This window comes from Martes martes (genome assembly GCF_963455335.1).
Source record: "Martes martes genome assembly, chromosome: 3".
Classification (NCBI taxonomy): domain Eukaryota; kingdom Metazoa; phylum Chordata; class Mammalia; order Carnivora; family Mustelidae; genus Martes; species Martes martes.
In genome coordinates, this window is record NC_137890.1 from 15200318 (window position 1) to 15214420 (window position 14103).

A 14103-nucleotide genomic window follows, 5' to 3' on the forward strand; every position below is an offset into this window, starting at 1 on the left:
GACTAAGTGAGGCTTTTCAGATTGGTTGTCTCCACTGGGGCTACCTTTTTCATGAGGTCAGGAGTGGAAAGAAGTCTGTTTGCAGAAGAGGGAATGCCTTTAAAAGGACTCTCAGGAACCCAGGGTGTGTGTGGCCCGGTGGGGGGGATGGGGGAGGGAGGGGGGAGGAGGGTAGGCCCAGAGCCAGCGGGGAAGCAAGCGTCCTAGAATGTCACCACCTCGCCTGGAGCTCAACCTCTCCTCCCTAGAGTCCCCTGCAAGTACTGCCACTGAGTTTGGGGAACTTTATAGCGCTTTCCCCATCTGCCCATTTCACATCCAAAAGTTTGTGCGCCGCGTGCTTTCGCGCGGGCACACACATACACAGACATAGACACAACTGGTTTGGAGCGACCCCCGATTTATTTACCACCATACTGTAAAGCCTTGGTCTGGGAATACCGGCCGAGTTTCCAACAGACTGGAAATCTATGCGGGCGTGTATCAAGAGGCGGAGGAAATTGCGTGGAATTATGACCGCGCTCAAACACACCGGAAATCTGTCCAACAACGTTTTCAGGTGCGCTCTCCCCCACTCTCTCCTACTTCTCTGCAGTTTGGGTAAGGGTGTTGACTTTAAACTGGATCACCTGAATGGTGGCCTACATGGCCTCACTCTGCCTGCATAGACCCGCTCAGTGGAGGAACAAGAAAACGCCCATAGAGCCTGGGAGAGGAGATGGCGAACCTTTTCAAGGAGGCAGCGGGACAAGTGGGTGCTGAGCGAAACGGAAGGAAAAGAGAGAGGATAAAAGAAAAAGAAAATCAGGACAGGAAAGATAATAGAACAGCAGCACCACTGACACTCCCTCTTGCCTTCAGGGAAAGGTGCTGCCGAGGGCTGGTGAGGGATAGACGTGCCAACCCGCGGGAGGAGGTGGAGAACCCCAGACTTCTAGACGCCCCCCAAGCCTGATTCTTCTGCAGGGGCCCTGCGGGTTCCCCCGAATCTGAGAAAAGTGGTCCCATTGGGGAGGGCGGGGAGTGGGCAGCGAAGATCACGCTGGCTCTGACAGGTTCCGCGTGTAACTGAGGATCCGGAAGTGAGGGAAGGCCCCGAACGTCCCCCCACCCCAGCCCCTGCAACGCCTTGTTCTTCGGCTGGAGCCACATTTTAGAAAGGAGTCTCTGGGAGTGGGGCCAGCCTCTCCTCCAGGAGTTTAATCCCTGCAGACCCGCAGTGGAAAACCATTATGTGCTGCCTGAAACTTACTTAGGAAAAAGAAATCACAGTTACAGTAGAACTTCAGAAGAGGTTCGGCAGCGATCGTGGGAGCGCCACAGTTTATTGCTGGGAAATCTGCCCTGGTGGCTCTGTAGGACTGCCTGGGAGCTCTTCCCGGCTCCTGGGCGAGAGCCTGGGGGCATAAATAAGGCCCTCAGCTCAAAGCCCTAATCCCCCTTCTCAGCCACCTCCCCACGTCGGGCCGCTTGGGGACGCGGCTGCGGGACAAAGGCACAGGCTGCTTTTGCTCCAGACCGAGGCTCCTTTGCGCTTCTAGAGCCCAAGCCCAAGTTGCTGTTCTGCCTTTTCGGGGACTCGGTGTTCTCCTGCAAACCTAGACTTGAGCAAGTAGTTAGAGAGGTCGATGAATATGTATTTGAACCGGCTGTTTAAGGCTGCGTGAATAAACATGAGCCCGCGGTGGCAGCGCGCACCCGCTCCCTCTCACCTCTCCGGGGCGCGGGGAGCCGGAACCGGCGAGTCTCGCATTCCTGATACCGTGGGGGCCGTGGGTCGGCTGGAGCCGCGCTGAGCCTCTCGGAGCCCCACAGCCGGCTACACACCCTCCCCCATCCAGCTGCCCGAGCGCACCTACTCCCCGGGGTCTTTGGACACCGTTTCCTTTCTAGAAAGCTGCCCTGACTTGTGTTACTGAGGTGCAGACTTTGCGAACCTGGAGTTGGGGGTGGGAGGAGTGCTTTCCCCCTCTCCAAATTTGGGGCTAGCATTACTCAACACGAGTCTCTGCGCAAAACTATCGAACCCTGAACTTGTCCTCGGATGTAACTGATGGGTCGTGACCCACCTGCGGGAAAGAAAACGTCGAGCTGCGGGTTCCGGGGAGGGGACGGCCCTCGGAGAAGGCGTTTGTTTTCTGTTGTCTGCGGGCGGAGGGGAGGTCGTGGGGAGGAATTACCCACCCACTACACTTGCAAAGCCCCCACCACCTCCCGCTGGGAAAAGTCGCCCTTGGGCCTCTTTGTCTCCCTGGAGCCAGGGCGTCTTCGTCTTTGGAAACTGAGCGAAATAACAAAGCTGGCTGTAGGCGCCAACCTCGGCAGCTTCACCACCCGCACCCGCCCGAGGCCCCCACGTCTCTGTCCCCTCTCAGGCAGGCTGTGGGTGACAGACCTGGGCCAGGCCTGAATCGGGCCCGCAGCGCAGCCCTGCATCTCAGGTCCAGGCCCTCGGGGACCCCCTAGATCCCAGCCTGCTTGGACCTTGAGGCCTGCTCCAAGCCTCGGACTCCGCCGGTAGCGGCGGAAATGCCACCCCCACTTTGCACCCAGAGCTGCCACTTTCGCCCTCACCTTGAGTGTAAGAGGAGGGAGGTCGGCTTCCGCACCCCGCACGCGGAGCGCCGGGGGCTGGGACCCCGCCCGGCGCAGGGCAGCGCTGGGGGTGGGCGGTGCGAAGCTCATCGCACCAGCGGGCTGCTGGTTTCGGTGGGCGGAAGGAGGTCCCGACCCTACCTGGCTAGCGCTTGTCGGAGGTCTGGAGAATGCGGTCCTTGAGATAAAGGGCAGGGTTTGTCTTCCTGCTAAAGCTCCCGGGACCAAGTCGAGGCCCAGTTTCTACCCAGATCCTACGGTTGGAGGCTTTCTCAAAAAGCATTCCCTGAGAATGAGGGCTTGTCCGCTGCGGTGGGCTTGGGGGATTACCTTCACCAGTGAGGGGGACGTAAAGGCCGCTCTAGGACCCGACTGAAAGTTCTTCCCGCAGGAAGAACAGGGGCTGGTAGTTCTAGAAGCGTAGGGCAGACCTCTGGGAAAAGTTTGGAGAATTCAGATGGTTGCGTTGGCCAAGGAGGGCTCCTGGCTGGGGAAATGACCTCACAAGAAGGGTCAGGAAGGGGAGAGGACAAGGCACTTGGGGTTTTGGACTAAAATATGGGAGGGGGGCAAAGCAGGACAGAGCACTCTGATATACATTTCATCCGTATAATAGCAAGGCAGAGAACTCCAAGTCGTTTGGAGATGGTGATGAGCCACTACTAACTGTTATTCCTGAGTTCCTAATTTGTGCCCGGTGAGCCCCATCAGATGCCCAAGAGAAGGAAGCGTCACTCGCATTGTATCCTGTGTGGACGGTGCCCCCTTACCAACAATAAGATTTCCCCTTTGCCATCCTTAAAAATCAAACCAGAAACTCCTTGATACTATGCTGTTTCTGGTGTGCTCTACTCTGAAATTCACTTAATCATGACTGTGGGGATCTATCTGGGGATGCTCTTAGTCAAAATGAAAAAGTTTGTCTCCTATTCATGACAGCAGTGTTTCCAAAGCTGAGATAGAGAAGCAACCTAAATGTCTGTGAACCGATGAATGGATAAAGAAGATGCGGTACACATAGTTATATATGCAATGGACTATTACTCAGCCATAAAAAAGGAGGAAATCCTGCCCTTTGCGACCAACATGAATGGACCTAGAGGGTATCATGCTAAGTAAAATAAGTCAGACGGAAAAGGAGAAATACCGTCTGATTCGTTTATATGCAGAATCTAAAAAATAAAACAAGCAAATGAAACAAAATAGAAACAGACTAAGAGATACAGAGAACAAACTGGTGGTTGTCAGAGGGGAGTTGTGTAGGGGATGGGAAAAATAGGGGATAGGATCAGAGGTACAAAGATCCAGTTATAAAATAAGACACTGGGAATATAGTTGATAATATTGTAGCAACTTTGTAGGGTGATGTGGCAACTACACTTACTGTGATGACCATTTTATAATATATAGAAACATTAAGTCTCTATGTTGTTCACCTAAATCAATATGGTATGTCATTATTCTTCAATTTTCAAAAAAGGAAAAAAAGGTCTCACTTTTCTGCTTCAACAGAACAAACCACCGAGAAGCCTTATCCCTTGAACGGCAAATGTGCAAAGGCAGAGGCTTCTGGCTTAATATGGCTTTTGAAAAGTGAGAGAGCCCCATGCCTGAAAACCCAGCTGGGGAGTGAATCCCTCAGACAGTGCCACACCTCTCCTCTCCCTTGCTTGGTTCCTTCTCCTACTCATGCTTCCCTGTGGGTCTCCTGACATTTTTATGAGTTGGAGTAAGTAAAACTCTTAGTAAATGCATCAGTTTAAATGCATCACTGTTAAGAGAGGGTGGAACTCTGTTGTTCTAGATTTAGGATCCCAGCTATGCTGAGGCTACAGACAGGAAGACAGGAAGAGGAGCCTGGGTCATCGTCATGTTACCTCCTTCCATTCTCCCAGTGGCTCAGTGCTTATGAGCGGACCCCCTGCCTATCAGCAGTGCACCCACAAACGCTGCCTCCTTTCCTGTGCCAGAAATGGACAATCACAGCGAGGGCCAGCCTCTCTACTTGGGCGTCAGACCCCATCTCCTTGGTGGTAGGTGACCTCTCGTGTGGCCCAGAGGATGATCCCCACTTCGTGGAATTCATGCCTTTGTAGAACCCTTTGAGTGTGGGCTGTGCCTAGTGATTTGCTTCTAACAAAAAGGGATGGGAGGGCACTTTCCTGATGAAATTACAAAAATGATGACACCCCCCCCACACACACACACACAATCTTCTCTCTCAGCTCTTGCTCTGAGGGAAGTCAGCTGCCATTTTGTGAGATGTTCCATAGAGAGGCCCCATAAAGACCTGAAGCCTGCCACCAACAGAGCAGGTGACATGGCAATGGCTCCTCTCCCAGTGGGGCCCGGAGACGAGGGTAGCCAGGACTGACGGCTGATTGCAGCCTTGGGAAAGACCCTGAGCCAGAGACCCTCAACAAGGCACCCTGGATCTCTAACCCACAGAAATCGTGAGATAACCAACATGTGTCGTTTGAAGCTGGTAAGTTTGGGGATGATTTGTTACGCAGCAAGAGACAACTAATATACCGTGTGGCTCCAGAAAATCTCCCCTTTCTCCTTCAGTAGCACAAATTTCCCTCCCTACTGAACATTCTTACTGCACAAAAATAAATGCCATCCTCTCTAAAAAACAAAACGATACAAAACAAACCTCTCTCGACTCCGTTTTCTCCTCTAGCTACCATTCCACTTCTCTGCTCCCCTTTACAATGAACTCGTTAAGGAAACAAGGGATGTCTATATTCCCTATCTCTAATTCCCTGTTTTCTCTTTTCCTTAAACTGCCTCCAGTCAGAGTTTGTCCTCCTCCCCCCACACCACTCCACTGACACCTGCCCTGACCCAGGTCACCGGCGACTTCATAAATCAAACGGTCACTTCTCAACCACGGCATTTGATGGAGTCGGTCACTCCTCCCAGAAGCTATTTAGTTACTAAGACACCACATTGACCTGTTTTTTCTCCTACCTCATTGGACCCTCTTTGCTAGTTAGTCTCCCTTCCTGGTTTCACTTCTTTCCAACCTCTTCTCGAGTTTTTTCAGGAAAGATCGATCGGGGTTCATTCAGTCAATCTTCTGTGCTAGAGCTGAAGGTTTGCATCCCGCCACCCCACACTCATGCTCGATTCTGATGTCAGCGTGAGGGTCTTTGGAGGCAGGGATTTTGAGACGGGATTAGGTCATGAGGTTGGAACCCTCGTGAATGGGATTGGAGCCAAGAGACTCCAGAGAGCTCTAGATCCCATTTGAGAACACAGCCAGAAGACGGGGGTCTGTGAACCAGGAAGCAGGTCCTCACCAAACACTGAATCTGCCGGCACCTTGATCTTGGACTGGCCTGCCTCTAGAACTCTGAGGAATAGGTTTCCTTTGTTTATAAGCCAACCAGTCTATGCTATTCTGTTTTAGCTGCTGGAATGCACGGAGACATTCTCCAGTCTTCAAAGGAACTGCAGTTGTCTTGGGATGGGATTTTAACAGTTCCAGTGGGAAACCATGAGAATGTCAATGACGTATCTTCACAACTAGGACATAGATTCATCAGTTAGGATGGGCAAGAGTAAGCGGAAGTAACCTAGAGACCCTTCATCTCAGTGGTTTAACACAACAAAGGTTTATCTTCACGCTGACCTGGGTTGGTAGGGGGATCCTGTGCATCCAGGCTGACAGATTCCACATGGACCTGTTCCCCTGACAGCCTCAGCGGGGGACATACAGCGTAACAAGCACACACTGGCCCTGGAAGTTTCTCACTAAAAATGATGCACTTCACTTCTCACATTCATTTAGCCAGAGTAAGTCTCGTGGCCGCATGAACCTCAAAAGGGGCAGAGAAGTCCAATCCCCACGATGTGCCCAGGAGGTGGAGAGCCAGAAATACTTGGTGAACGGGCACTATTGACCACCTCAATAGGTTTTATGTTAAACATCCTCAATCTTAAAAGAAAACACTACCCACTGGGCTCCTTTGTATGGAGACAATGTTATCTGGAAGAAAATGTGGCTAAACCACCCCTGACTTAACCAGTGGTCTTTTTACCTCCCATAATTGAAAAGACTTCCTATTGCTTTGCAGGTGCAGCCAAATTTGGGAAAGCCTTGTGATGCTTGCAGCTCTGCCTTTCATCTCTGGCTTTGATTAAAAAAAAAAAAAAAAAGAAAGAAAGAAAAGGTCCATCTCCTCTCTGAATTCATAGCTTGCCAGGCAGTCTGCCGCTGCTGAGGATTTCTGGAAGACCCATAACCCTACTGCAGGGTTTGAGACTGTACTTCTACAGGGCGTCAACGAATTTCTTATTTCCTGCATTTGTGCCCTCCCCCCAAAAAAGTCAAACTGTAGCTTCCGCTTTTCCTTCCATCTTACCAAACTTAATTCTACCCTCTACACACACACACACACACACACACACATACATTCATCCTGATACACACTCCCCCTCGAAGGACTCCCTTTCAGGACCTGGTCGTGTAATTCTCCTACATGTAGCCTCCCTTCAAAGACCTACACATCATTCGGAGGTCTACTCAGATCTCATCTTTTTCTAGACCTCGTACCTTGCCAACTTTTGATGCCATTTGGAATTTTTTTCCCCTTCTGTTTTTCATTGTATTTCTGTAGTTGTTGTTTTTATTCTTTTTTTTTTTTCTTGGAAGATTTTGTTTAATTTTATTTGAGAGAGCAGAGTGAGAGAGAGAGAGAGCACACAAGTTGGGGGGAGAGCAAGAGACAGAAGGAGAAGCAGCCACTCTGCAGGGGAGCCCCATGCGGGGCTTGATCCCAGAACCCTGGGATTATGACCTGAGCTGAAGGCAGATGCTTAACCCACTGAGCCACACAGGCGCCCTGTTTTTGTTCTTCTATTAGGCACTCACTGGTTGAGTTGAATTTAGTGATTCTCTGTATGTGTCTGTATCAACACAATTGTGTGGAAAGCAGAGATGTCTTACCCAGGTTTGCATATCAGCTCTGGCCCCTTGCCTTCCCCCAGTGCCTAGCTCAGACGCTGGTCCTCAGTAGATATTTGTAATAATGTCCTCTCTGTGTTGGAATGTCTTCTGTCCTTCTGGACCTACCAACCACTGGAAACACTTCTTGCTTTAATCACTCAGCTTTCTCTTCTCTCTGATCTTACTACATGTGGTCTCACTATGAGCTCTTCAGTTAGTTCAGATCTAAATGCCAGATTTACATCAAAGAAGCCTAAATCTTAGCATTTAAATATGAGCTTCAGTCATAAATCTTCTGGGCTCAAATCTTGTTTTTCTTGTCTGTATCTTGTGGGGCATACAAAGGGCTGAAGGAAAGAGCTCATTGAATACACAGAGTGAGGAGAACCTGTATTAGTTGGGGTTCTTAAGGTGAGTTGCTATAACAAAAAGAAGAAACCCCAAATCTCAGTGGTTCAACACAATTTTTCAGGCATATGACAGTCTAAGGCAGTACATGTGGCTCCTCTCTAACTAGTGACTTGGGACCCAAACTTCCGAGATTTTGCAGTGAGGCCATTGCCTCAGGTCTTCTTTCTGCACTCAGCTGTTTGACAAGCACCTATGGCCGTGCCTGGGATCGAGGGCCATCGCTTTAGTCTAGGTTTCTCCAGCTAAGATGTCAACCTGGTTACAAGGACTTCTGGGAAATATATTTTACTGGCATACCAAGATGAAGAAAAGAGGACTGGTGAACATCTAGCCTGCTTCTTTCAATGGACCTAAGGAGTAATTTCTTCCCTGTGAGATACTGACACAGCTCCAACACTTCCCTGAACAGGGAGATAGAAATCCACATAAAGGGGGGAGAGGGAATTTCCCTGTGACAACAATCAATTTCTACTCCTCTCCTTTTTCTATAAATTCCAGAATTTAATTACTCTAAAAAAAAATCAAAAGATAGGTAGGGAGTCTCTACTATCAGCTATTGTTTTTCTCTCCTAGAATTCAGGCTACAAGAAATGTTCTTAGGGAGTGTTTCTCAACCCCGGTAGAGTATCAGAGTCAATTATGAGCTTTTGAACCATTGCACTGAACAGTACTCTCCTCCTAGAAACACTTCATTCAATCAGCCTCCAGGACCCTTTCTTGGCTTTTTTCCTGTCTACTCCTTCCTACCTCCTTTTTCTGGTTTCTCTTCTTTCCACTAACTTTCAACATCAGGGTGCCCCAGGGCTCAGCCCTTGACCCCCATATTGTCTCTGTCCACGCTCATTCCCTTGGCTTTTGTGTTAGTTTCCTATTATGGCCTAATACATTAACCACAAACCAAGTGGCTTACAGCAACATCCATTGTCAGCTCACGGTTCTTGTCGGTCAGAATTCCAGGCATGGTATGGCTGGGTCCTCTGTTCAGGGTCTCAGAAGCAGAAGTCAGTAGGTCAACTGGGTTGAATTCTCATTTGCGGGCCCTGGAGAAGACTCTGTTTCCAGGTTCAGCCAGGTTGTGGGCAGAATTCAGTTCCACGAGATTGTAGGACTGATGTCCTTCTAGCTTTGAAGCTAGAGATGGAGAATTTCTTACGCATGTAATCCCTTTTGCTTCAAATTTCTCTCTTCTCCGGTCTCTGCCCTCTAGAGCCAGATTCAAAGGACTCATGGAATTAGATCAGGTCCATATGATAATCTCCCTCCATTTAACTCAAAGTCAGCTGATTAGTAACTGTTATGGACTGAATGTTTGTGTCCCCCCCCCTCCCCCATTCAAATGTTGAACCCGCTAACCCCCACTGTAATGGTATTTGGAGATGGGGCATTTGGGAGGTGATTAAGCTTAGAAGAGGTCATGACAGTGTGGGGGGGGGTCTTCATGATGGGCTTAGTGTCCTTGTAATAACAGATGCCACAGAGCTTCCTCTTCCTCCCCCAACTCGCCTTCCCCACCACTTTCTTTCTGTCTCACTACTATACAGAGACATAGAGAGACAGTGGTCCTCTATAAGCCAGGAAGAGGCTTCTCCCTGGACATTGACCATGCTGGCACCCTGATCTCAGACTTCTATCTTCCCAGTCTGTGGCACTTCGTTAGGGCAGCCCCAACAGGCTGATACATACAGTAACCTTAGTAGCACCTGCAAAATCCTGTTTGCCATATACTGTAACGTAACCTTAGGAGAAAAAAAATCTCATTATATTCACAGGTTCCACCCATGGTCAAGGGGAGGAGATTCCAAAAGGGCTCTATCATATCAGATATAATAACATTTATCAATGTTAGAATGTTGTTTGCCTCAATAATCCCATTTAGTCTCATGGCTTTAAAAATCACCTACATACTCGTGATTCTCAAATTTATTTCTCCAGATTTGTCCCCAAACCTAGACTTATCCATCTACCTTCCTAGACACTTCCACTTGGATGTTTTCTAAGCGTCTCCAAACTTCACGTAGATGCAACCAAATTCTCTATTTTTCTGCCCAGACCTGCTCTTCCCACAATCTTTTCACCTGCGGGAATGACAACGCCATCCTTCCTGTATAGCTCAGGCAAAACCCCTTGACTCATTCCTGAGTCCTCCCTTTCTCTACACTCCATCCATCAGGAACCCTCTAGGATTCAAAAGCCCATACCATCATCCTCTCTCACATGGACTATTGCAACCACCCCTGTTTTAGTGTTCTATTGCTGCCAAACAAATCACTACAAATTTAACAACTTAAAAATAACACCCACAACTTATCTCACAATTGTGTGGGTCAGAGATCCAGGGGCTTTGGGCAGATTCTCTGCTCAGGGTTTCGAAAGACTGAAATCAAGGTGTCAGCTGGCTGGGGCTCTTATCTTGGCCAGGCTCTGAGGAAAAGTCCCTTCTGGCTTCCTCGAGATTGTAGTCGGGACTCAGATGCTTCTCATGGTTTTCCTTTAACAACAGAAGACCAGATCTCCGTGATACGTGGCCTGCTGTCTTCTCTTCCTGCCATGTTCCTCTTACTCCAGCTGAAGAAAACCCTCTGGTTTTAAGGGCTCTTGTGTTTAGATTGGGCCCATCTGGACAATCCAGAATGATCCATCTTAAGTCCAGAAGCTTAATCGCACCTGCAGAGCTCCTTTGGCCATGGGCTGTAACACAGTCACACATTCCAGGGATTCGGGCATGAACAGGTTGGGGGGATCATTCCACCCGCCCCAGCCTCCCCAACGGAGTCGTCCCGCTCACACACTTGTTCCCCTCCAGCCTATTCTCAACGTGGCCGACAGACCTGCAGTGACTTCCCATCCCACTCAGAGCAAATCCACACCCTCGCAATACCCTGGGTACCCTACACAGTTTGGAACCCCCTTACCTTTCTGACCTCAGCTCCCTTGGTGTCGCTCATGTACCAAGCATGCTCCCTCTTCTGGGCATTTGCCCTTACTCCTTCTCCGCGCCCCACTCCCCCCCCCCCCCCCCAGTATCTGCGTGGCTCACTCGCTCTTCTCCTCCAAGTTGAGGCCAAGATTCCACCTTCTCAGCAAGGCCTGTCTTGATCACCGAATTAAAACTGCAACCTCCATACTCCCTAGGACTCCCTTAGACCCTTTCCAGCCTTTAGTTTTCTCCGTAGCTCTTTTCACTCCTGAATGTAATAAATATTTTATCTGTCTTTGCTTAATGTAAGCCCCATGAAGTAGAGATTTTTGTCCATTCTGTCCACGGCTTTATCTCCAGGGCCTAGAACAGGGCCTGACACACAGAAGGCATCCAGTCAATGTCTGTCAGATGACCGAATGCACGGGTATGAGACGGGGATGGCAGCCTGCCCTGCATGGAGGAAGCGCGGGCTTGGGACCAGGGGAAAGGAGTTGGACCTTCCGTCTCAGGGACTGCCGTCTGCTTGTCAGACAAAGCCGTAAGCTCCCTGAAGTCCAGGCTGGTGTCACCTGAGGGGACCGGGGGCACAGCCGGTTCTTGGTAAATATTTGCTGAATAACGTGGATGTCCCAGGACTGGATTCTGCACGTATGCGATCTCCTCTGGTCCCCTACAACCTGGGAGTTATTAATTTCATCTTGCCACTTTAACCCTCTTCCCTGAGTGAGCCAAACGAGACATTCCCGTGCACTGCCAGGTGTCACAGTATTTCTGGAAAGGAACTTTGGGTCATCTGGGCCACCTTGCCATCCCATGCAGTGTTCCTCTCCACACAGGTGCATGCTTTTGAAAGCATTAATTGGTGGGAAGACAGCATGGTACAGCGGCCGGAGTGGGGTGTCGGCAGGGTAAGGTGTGACTAGCATCTCGCCGTTGACCGGCTGTGTGACCCTAGACTGGTTATAAAATCTTGCTAAGCCTCCCTTTCCTCTTCTTTAAAAATTGGGCCAGTCATTGCACCCAGTAGGGATATCGTGAGGATTCATGAGAGAACACAGGTGGGTAGGCACGGAATCCTACGAGTTGCCTCTCTTCCTTGATGAGAGCCCAAATCCGCCTCCCATCCTTTCACAGAGCGCGGCTCTCCGGAGCAGCCAAGAATGAAACGCCGTCTCCCTCCCAAACAGCTTGGAAGGCGGTTATCATGGTCTCCCTCAATCTTCTCTTTCTAAAGGTGAAAATGCTCAGTTCACTCGACCATCCCTTATGAAGCTGGGTTTGATTTCTAAGTGGGCACTGGTTTGACAACACAGCTTCTAAAATGCGCTGTCTAGGAAGGGCTTCTGGGAGAACCCAAGTTCCTCGGAGGTGGATTTTTTTGTGCTTCGCTCCCTTTGTCCCCCAGCACCTGGAGAAGGGCCAGGCACACAGTAGACCCTCAATAAATATGCGTCTGTTTCAGTGATGAGTCCGCGGAGGCGGTCTGCATAGTTCTCTGTGGGGCTCAGACTGCTTTTAACGCCAGCCCTCCTTCCCACATCTCCATGGTTCTAAGTAAAGGAGAAATCCGCTTCAAACTAGTTTTTAAAGCTAATCGCTTGGACAATATCCTCAAGGTCTCTCCACTAGAAAATCTGAAGTTTGTACTCCGTGATGCCCAGACACCCTTCCAATTCTAGGTTTTGGTTTGTTGCCTTTTTTTTTTTTTAATGAGATATAGTTCACATCACATAAAATTCACTATTTAAAGTGTACGATTTAGTGTACTTGGTGTATTCATGGAGTCATGCCACCATCACCACCACCTAATTCCAGAACATTCCCATCACCTCCAAGGGAAACTCAGTGCCTTTGAGCAGTCAGTCTTAATTCCTGCCTCCTCCCATCCCCTGGTAACCGCTAACCTACTCTGTTTCCATGGATCTGCTTATGCTAATGCAAACATCTAGTACGTGGCCTTTTGTGTCCGGCTGCTTTCACTTAGCATAAGGATTTCAAGGTTCATCCTTGTTGTAGCACGTAGTCCTTTTTTACGGCTGAACAATATTCCATTGTCCAGATATGAATATACCATATTTTGTCTATCTGTTCATCTGTTTTTTTTTAAGATTTTATTTATTTATCTGACAGAGAGAGAGATCAAAAGTAGGCAGAGAGGCAGGCAGAGAGAGAGAAGGAAGCAGGCTCCCCGCTGAGCAGAGAGCCCGATCCCAGAGACCCTGGGATCATGACCTGAGCCAAAGGCAGAGGCTTACCCCACTGAGCCACCCAGGTGCCCCATCTGTTCATCTGTTGATGGACGTTTGGGTTGTTTCCATTTTTTGGCTATTATGAATCATGCTTCTACAAACATGTGTGTACAAGTTTGTGTGGAAATACGTTTTCACTGATCTTGGGGTGTACACATAGGAACGGAGTTAACGAGTGATAGGGTACCTGTACGTCTAACCTTGTGGGGAACAGCCAAGCTGTTTTCCCCAGTGGCCGCACCATGTCACATCCCCAACAGCGATGTATGAAGGTTCCAGTTTCTCCCCAACCTCGCCGACACTTGTTAGTTTTATTTTTCTTTGATTCCGTTTGTCCTAGAGAATAGGAAGCCGTATCTCACTGTGGCATTTGATTTGCTTGTCTCTTCCAAGTCAGAAGCTTAGGGATGCTCCCTCCGACTGTTCATTGTCGTCCTCTTCACCTTAATATTAGTCGTGTGTTCATTAAACAATTATTAAAATTAATTTATGTTTTCAACTTGCATTACTTCTTAGAGTAACAAGCTTGTTTCGTGTACTCTCTGCCTAATATGATGCTTGCTTTTGACATTAAAAAAAAAGATTAGTTCAACTTTCACAACTGCCTTAGTGGTCATCATCTGTTGGTCAAGGGTTTTCATACTCATCCCCTCCTCACTCTTCTAGCTTTTGTGGACATACTTCTTCATGCCAGGGGTTGTCCCCTGAGAGTTCCACATGTTTCAGCATCCTCTGGCCCAGGCTCTGGCGACAGGGACAGGTTCTGGGTCTGAACTGAGATGGAAGGAGGGCAAAGAGGGGCTGGGACATTTCATCCCCACGTCCCTTCTTGCAGAGATAGAAGCCAAGTCCCTATCAAAGAGTAAGACTGGAAAAGAACTCTGGGATACATACAAATAATCCCGAACCACAAATTCACAGCGGGAAATGATCAACCAAGGGCCATGCACACTTAATGTGACCCAATGGCTTTC